This window comes from Chrysochloris asiatica, unplaced genomic scaffold (genome assembly GCF_000296735.1).
Source record: "Chrysochloris asiatica unplaced genomic scaffold, ChrAsi1.0 scaffold00174, whole genome shotgun sequence".
Taxonomy (NCBI): Eukaryota; Metazoa; Chordata; class Mammalia; order Afrosoricida; family Chrysochloridae; genus Chrysochloris; species Chrysochloris asiatica.
In genome coordinates this window covers 6,044,678-6,051,943 of record NW_006408692.1, presented here as the reverse complement: position 1 = coordinate 6,051,943, position 7,266 = coordinate 6,044,678, and positions in this window count along the sequence as shown.

The following is a 7,266-nucleotide window of genomic DNA, read 5'->3' as shown; positions in this document are numbered from 1 at the left end:
TGTTGATAGTTGATCCAAGAAGAATGAAGTCCTTGACAACTTCAATCTTTTCTCCGTTGATAAGAATGTTGTTCATTGGTCCAGTGGTGAAGATTCTTGTTTTCTTGACATTGAGATGTAATTCATATCGAAGGCTGTGCTCTTTGATCTTGAGGACATTATGTAGAGTGAAATTAGTCAGTCACAAAAGGAGAAATACTGCATAGGACCACTACCATAAAAGACTAAGAAAAAGAACCCATACTAAAGGGGAGAGGGATTCTTTGTTGGTTACTGGGATGTGGAGAATGGGGTAAGAGGATGGAGGGGAACGTGGAGCTCAGGGTAGGGAATATACACAGGATAGTTTGGGTGCTGGGGAGGGAGGCAATACATAAGAAAGGGGAGGGGAATGGAAGAACAAGGCAGATAGGAAGAGGATTAGGAAGGCTTGCATGGGCTAAATGGGACAGAGGGAAATAATGATGTCTGCACAACGTTGGAACATCAGGGCTCTGGGATACAGGGAATGAGACATGGTTGTAATGGGCAACAGGGGGGAAATAATGTTAAGATTCTTGTCTGTCTTTTGAATCTTGGTTATCCTTATACCATTATAAAATAGGCACTTGAGGTGGAGAGAAAACAATAGCCAAAAATATCACCATAGAAAGCTTGTAAGTCCATCTTCTGCCTATAACTGATTGAAATACCTAAAGTGGGGCTACAACGTGCCCAGTGAAGGAGGCTTCCTGTTCAGCCTCTGCATTACATAAGATCATAGGTGGAATCCTGAACCTCATCCAGAATCTTCTGAGGTGGGAAATTTCTACTTGAAAGGACAAGCAGACCAGCCTGGAGCAGATAGAAGAACAGAGGATACTTCCTAAAAGAAAGACTGACAGGGAAAATACAAAACAATAATGGCAGTCTGACTGACTATTACAAGAATAAACAAGTAGCTCACCCAAAAGATAGCATGGCAAGTGGTTGGGTCTCCTCAGGGCAAACCTCCTTCCAAGACTAAGACTCAATGGGAATTCACAAGCAGGTACGTGCTCTGACTGATAACCATGTTGGCCACCGATAAGGGGAAGTGAGGGAAAAATAGCAATGTAGATGCGAGCTTAAGTCTATGTTCAATAGACTCCTGTGAACCTGGGTGGATACCTGGTTGGCCAGCAGTGTGGCAAAACCTGGGGACTCCTGGACCCAGAGTCAGTGACATAGCCACAGAAGACTAGAGTGGAGAATGAAGCAGCCAGCTGATAAGAAGAGAGGGCATATGCATAAGAACACCCACACTTGCAGATAATACCCACTTGACCTGGTTCAAAGGCTGGATGATCAGAGCTCAACTAGAAGATGAAAGAAGAGGAAAAAAAGACTAATCTGATACAATTTGATGATCTTGACCAAACCTATGGATCCAGTAGCTCAAAAGAAGTAACAAATCTTTACAGCAAAGATCATTCTCACTTCCTCAATACACAGAGTAGACAGGGATGGGCAACTTGGACATTGTTGTTGTTGTTGTTAAGTGCCGTCGAGTCGGTTCCGACCCATAGCGACCCTGTACAGGGTTTCCGAGGCTGTAAATCTTTACAGGAGCAGAACACCTAATCTTTCTCCCACGGAGCGGCTGGTAGTTTCGAACTGCTGGCCTTAAGGTTTGCAGCCCAATTCGTAACCAAATGAGGGGGCTACAAAGGCAAGAAGTGACTGGCTTACAAGTTTCAAGAGGGAGCCTAGATCCAGAGGGCATGGAGGAAGGTAGAATCTCCACTAAGTAGTATCCAATCTGTCTTGGCAGGACTGATGAAAGGAGATGTGGATATCATTAATGTGGACAATTGTTGTTGTCATCAGGTGCCATCGAGTCGGAACCAACTCATAGCGACCCCATGCAAAGCAGAACGAAACAATGCCTGATCCTGGGCCAACCTCACTACTGCTGCCACACTTGACGCCATCAATGATGCCACCTGGCCAATCCATCTCATTGGGGTCTTCCTCTCTTTCTCTGACCCTCCACCTTACCCAGCATGACATCCTTCTCCAGCGACTGTTCCCTCCAGACAATATGTCCAAAGTATGAGAGACGAAGCTTAGCCATCTTGGCCTCCAAGGAGCACTCTGGCTGCACTTCTTCCAAAACAGATCTATTGGTTCTTTTGGAAGTCCATGGCACTTTCAATATTCTCCTCCAACACCACAACTCAAAGGCATCAATTCTTCTACGATCTTCCTTATTTACTGTCCAGCTTTCGCATCCATATGAGGTTATTGAAAATACCATGGCTTGAATGTGGACAATAGTGAATAATTACTATCAAGACTCACTGTGAGGGTTGGAGACATAAAGGTAGACATTTTGTAGTAAAAGGAAGGGAGTGGTTGACTTTGCAGTCCTGGAGCAGAGGGCCCTGGGATTATCCGGGAAAAGAGTAGAGTGGTGGAACCTACCCAGACAAATTGTGATGCCAGAGATGGAGGCAGAAACAATGACATAGAGAGATGGAGCGGTTGGGAACTCTAGACTCAGAGAAGGAGAGGGGCTGTGTGCTGACACCAGGGAGAGGCTTGCAGGGTGTACCATTTGGTTGGTTGTCGATGCATGGACATGATTGTAACCATGGCAATGTAATGATATATGAAAGCTAATGTTCTTCCATGTAAACTATCACATAATTCATAATAAAGCACTATATATATATATATGTGTGTGTGTGTGTGTGTGTGTGTGTGTGTGTGTATACATATATATATATAACGATTATAAAATATATATATTATTGGAGTTCACTACTGTAAAAACTCAAGAAAATAATTACACATAGGGAAAAAAAATTATTGAAGATTACCATGGGTGGAAGTGAAAAATAGGGTAAATCAGTAACTAGAACATAGGCACATGTTAACTTGGGTGAAGGAAAAGGCAATATGTACTAAGGAGGAGGTCAGTAAAAAAAAATGAAAGCAAAGGGAGACACTGGGAACTACTGAAGAGTTAAAGGCAATGAAGGCAAATATTATACATAGAATCCTGTAATAACAGTAATAGCAATAATCTACAAGTATCACAAGCAGATACTTAAACTGACTAAGAGCAGACGCTGAATGAGACTACATTCTCAAATATATACAGGTTTGGTGGTGGTGGTGGTTATGTGCTGTGGAGTTGGTTCTGACTCATAGAGACCCTATATAGGGTTTCCAAGGCTGTAAGTCTCTACAGGAGCAGAAACACTCATCTTTCTCTTGTGGAACACCTAGTAGATTTGAATTGCTGACCTAGTAATTATCAATATAGCTCATAATCCACTATGCTACTTGTTGTTACTATTGTTTTTAGATGTTGTCAAGTTGGTTCCTACTTATAGTGACCACGTATAGGGTTTCCAAGGAGCAACTGGAAAGTTTGAACTGCTGATCTTGCAGTTCAAACCAACCTTGCAGTCCAGCACAATATCCTGCAGTACTACATCAGGACTCCTATGGCTCCTTATATATAAGTTTGGCAGAGGACATTTCTACAAATACATATATATTTACATGTGCAGTAAATATATTCATGAATATTGTAGAGTATACAGGGGGATAAAGCTATGCAAACTTCTTAGCCATAACTGAACACCTTGAGGGAATGAGTTGTTTGGCTAGGAGACTCAGGACCACAGTCTCTGAGGACTCCAAGGCAACTACTATAACATAGTCCCTGAAGACAGTGTTCTACATCCTTCTTTGATGAGTGGCAACTGGGATCTTAAAAGCTTCTGGATGGTCACCAAATGTGCAAGTATTGGTCTCTCCCTATCCATTGCAAAGAAGAATGAAAAAGATCAAAGATGAAAGGAAACAATCAGTTCAAAGGCCTAATGAACTACATGAATTCCACCTCATACAACTCCGAGAACAGAAGTAGATGGCTCACAGTGACCACTGCTGACCACTCTGAAAAAGATCACAATTGGACCTCCTAGATAGATTGGGAAAAATTTGGAACAAAATTGAAAACAATAAAAAGAAATTAACACCACTGGAAATTTACTAATCTAGCCTCTTAATTCTAGTCATTTCCTATCATCAATTCACTCCAGCCGCGACCCATACCAGAATATACTTTCTTTCTATGAAATGACTTTTTCTACTTAGTTTTTAAAAGAATGCATCTTTTATGAAAATGCCTAATGGAGTGAGTCCATCCCTAAAGGCTGCCTGGGGAGTAGTTGTCAAATGTTTTTAACATGATTCCACTGTCCTATTTATCTCCTCAATTAGCAAAGGAGCTTTAAAATCTCCTTTTAAAATGTTTCAGAGGTAGTCTAAGATGGTGGTGTAGTTAGATAGTCAGACACATCTTAACGTCTCTCTTATAACAAAGACCCAAGAAAACAAGTCTATTTTGACCACTTTGAAACAAACCTGAGCATGAGAGTCAAGGTTGAAGACCCAGGCCAAATGCCAAGTGGAAGGAGAACTTGTACAAAAAGGGCAGACATGGGCAGTTACAGAGTGCAGATAGCCTGCCATCCAAAATTGCACTGTGTGGCCATATGGGGCAAAGCCAGCAGTGTTACTAATTGAAGCCTCTATCAACAGGTGTTGCCAAGTAAGAGCAACTCTGCATCAATATCCAGAGGGAGGCAGGAGTTCCTCCTCCTACAAAAGTTTTATGTACCCACCTTACCCACTGTGTTTCCCCAGCCTGACCCTGTGCTGGAGGCCCATGGACTTGCAGTGAGCCCTCATTCATACTCCCCTGGCATGCAATCATAGTCTGGTGTCACCCATCACCACTCATGGAATATAAGTACCTGCTTCTATGCACTGGTAGCCCACAGTCTAGCAGCATCCACTGTTCCACCAAGGCACTGAGTCTAGAAATCCACCAACTGGAGGTACCTACTCCTATACCTAGCCACCTGGACTAGGAGCCTGCAGACCAGTGGTGCCTCTACTCCCTCCAGCCACCCACCTGCACTGAGGGCCTAGGACTGACAGCATACCCTCCCCTATTTCACACTTGAGCAGACAGGGGCAGCCCTCCTAGAAGGCACCCATGGACAAGCAGCATCACATCTGCCTCATCCTTTGTGCTTTACCCTCCTGACTCCCAATCACAGATTATGCACAGTCCACCCCCCGCAATGTAACTCTATCTACCTGGGACCATCGGTAAGAGTTTCTGTACCACCCTCTGGTAACTGGCAACTTGGGCACTCTTGTCTAACCAACCATCTAGTAACTGGCGGTGTATACATACAACCCAACTACCAGTGAGAACAGTCCCTGTACTAGTGTCCAGGTGTCCAGCTGGACAGACATATTACGTCAATAGCAATACCAGCTATAGCCTCAGCTTTCCCCCAAAGAACAGAGGCCCACACTCACACAACCAATCACTGCTCCCACAGCCCCACACAGAGACAGCTGGTGAGAGCTCCAGTGTGGACAGACTAACAACTAGGGTAGCATGCACACCTGACTGGATATATTAAAACAAAAAAAAATTGGAATGCATTAAACATACAATAAATAAAGTAACAGGTTAAGGTCTTGGAGACAACAGACAGTACCAGTCACATAAAGAAGCAGAATAAGATGACTCCAGCAAGTGACCAAAATAAAGAATCAGAAAACCTTTAGAAGAAGAAATCATAATGAAACTACCTGATAAAGAATTCAAAGGATTAATATGCAGAATTTTCCAAGGGATAAAAAACAGATAAAAACACAGGTAAAACCAAGGTAAACACATAAAACAATAGAAGAATTCATGAAAACAATACAAGAACATAATGTCAGAATTAATAGAAAATTGGAAACTATACAAAAGCTACAACTAGAAATACAAAAGATTGACAATACAAAAGATTTCAGAAATAGACAGTAGAAGTACATAGGAATAGAATTGAATGAACAGAAGACAGAATCAGCAAAATAGAAGACAAATCCCAATATCAATTTGAGTGGGAAAAGTTTTTTACTGAAGAAAATTATAGAATTCTGTCAGATACTATGAAGAGGAAAATGTTTATAATTCCAGAATTATGTTATTGTTGTTATTAAGTGCCATTGAGTTGGTTGCTACCCATTGCGACCCTGTATAGGGTTTGCAAGGAGCACCTGGTGAGCTTAAACTACCAACCTTGCAGTTCAAATGGATTTACAGTCTGGCACATTAACCCATAGTGCCATACCAGGAGGCAAAAGTACAAAAACAAACAAACAAACAAAAACCTCACAGGCAGAAACTATCCCTAATATCATGAAAGATGAGAACAAGCCCCATAGAAGATAGACCCTAAAAGAAAGTCACCAAGATATATCATAGTCAAACTTTCCAAAACCAAAGACAAAGAATCCTAATAGCAGCTTAGGAAAAATTAAAAGTCACCTACAAAGGGGAACCAATAAGCTTAAGCTCTGATTCTTTGGCAGCAACCATGCAGGCAACAAAACAATGGAATGACGTGTAGAAAACCTTGAAAGAGAAACAAAATAACCAAGAATTATATATTTAGTAAAATTATCTCTCAAATATGATGACAAAATTAGGACATCTCCAGTAAACAGAAACTAAGATAATGTAATTTAACAACCAAATAATTATTTTAAATAATTTTTAAAAACCCCAGAAATTAAGAAAATGTATGCTATGAGCCAGAACCAACTTGATGGCACTTAACAGCAACAACAACAGTTAAGTAATTAATCAAAATAATTAAAAAGGTCAGGCCTACTTCTCTGATAGACACTGATTTCTATCTTGGAACTGAACTCACCCCTGTGGCTCAACTTTCAGGCAAACAAAGAGACAGGCCTATCAGGTGAACAGTAACACCAGGGAAAGATACACTCCTTAGAACAATCAATCCTAAGAGATCCAAAGGGCTGCATTTGCCCAAGGATAGCGCTGAGAAGACAAGAAGTGACAGGAAAGAAGGACGAATGGAAGCAGGAAGAGTGCTGTTGAATTGTGAAGGTTGTATCTAATGCCAAACACAACACACAAAAAATGTATATGAATTGTTGTGTGGAAAACCAATTTGCTCTGTGACTTTCACACAAATCACAATAAAAAGTTGTAATTTTTTTTTTTTAATTTAAAAAACAAACAAAAACTTGCAATTGTTCTCCATTTCATTCAAATAAAGTCCTTCATTATCTGACCCTGTGGTTACGAATCGGGCTGCGAACCTAAAGGTCAGCGGTTCGAAACTACCAGCTGCTCCGAGGGAGAAAGATGAGGCTTTCTACTCCCGTAAGGATTTACACCCTCGG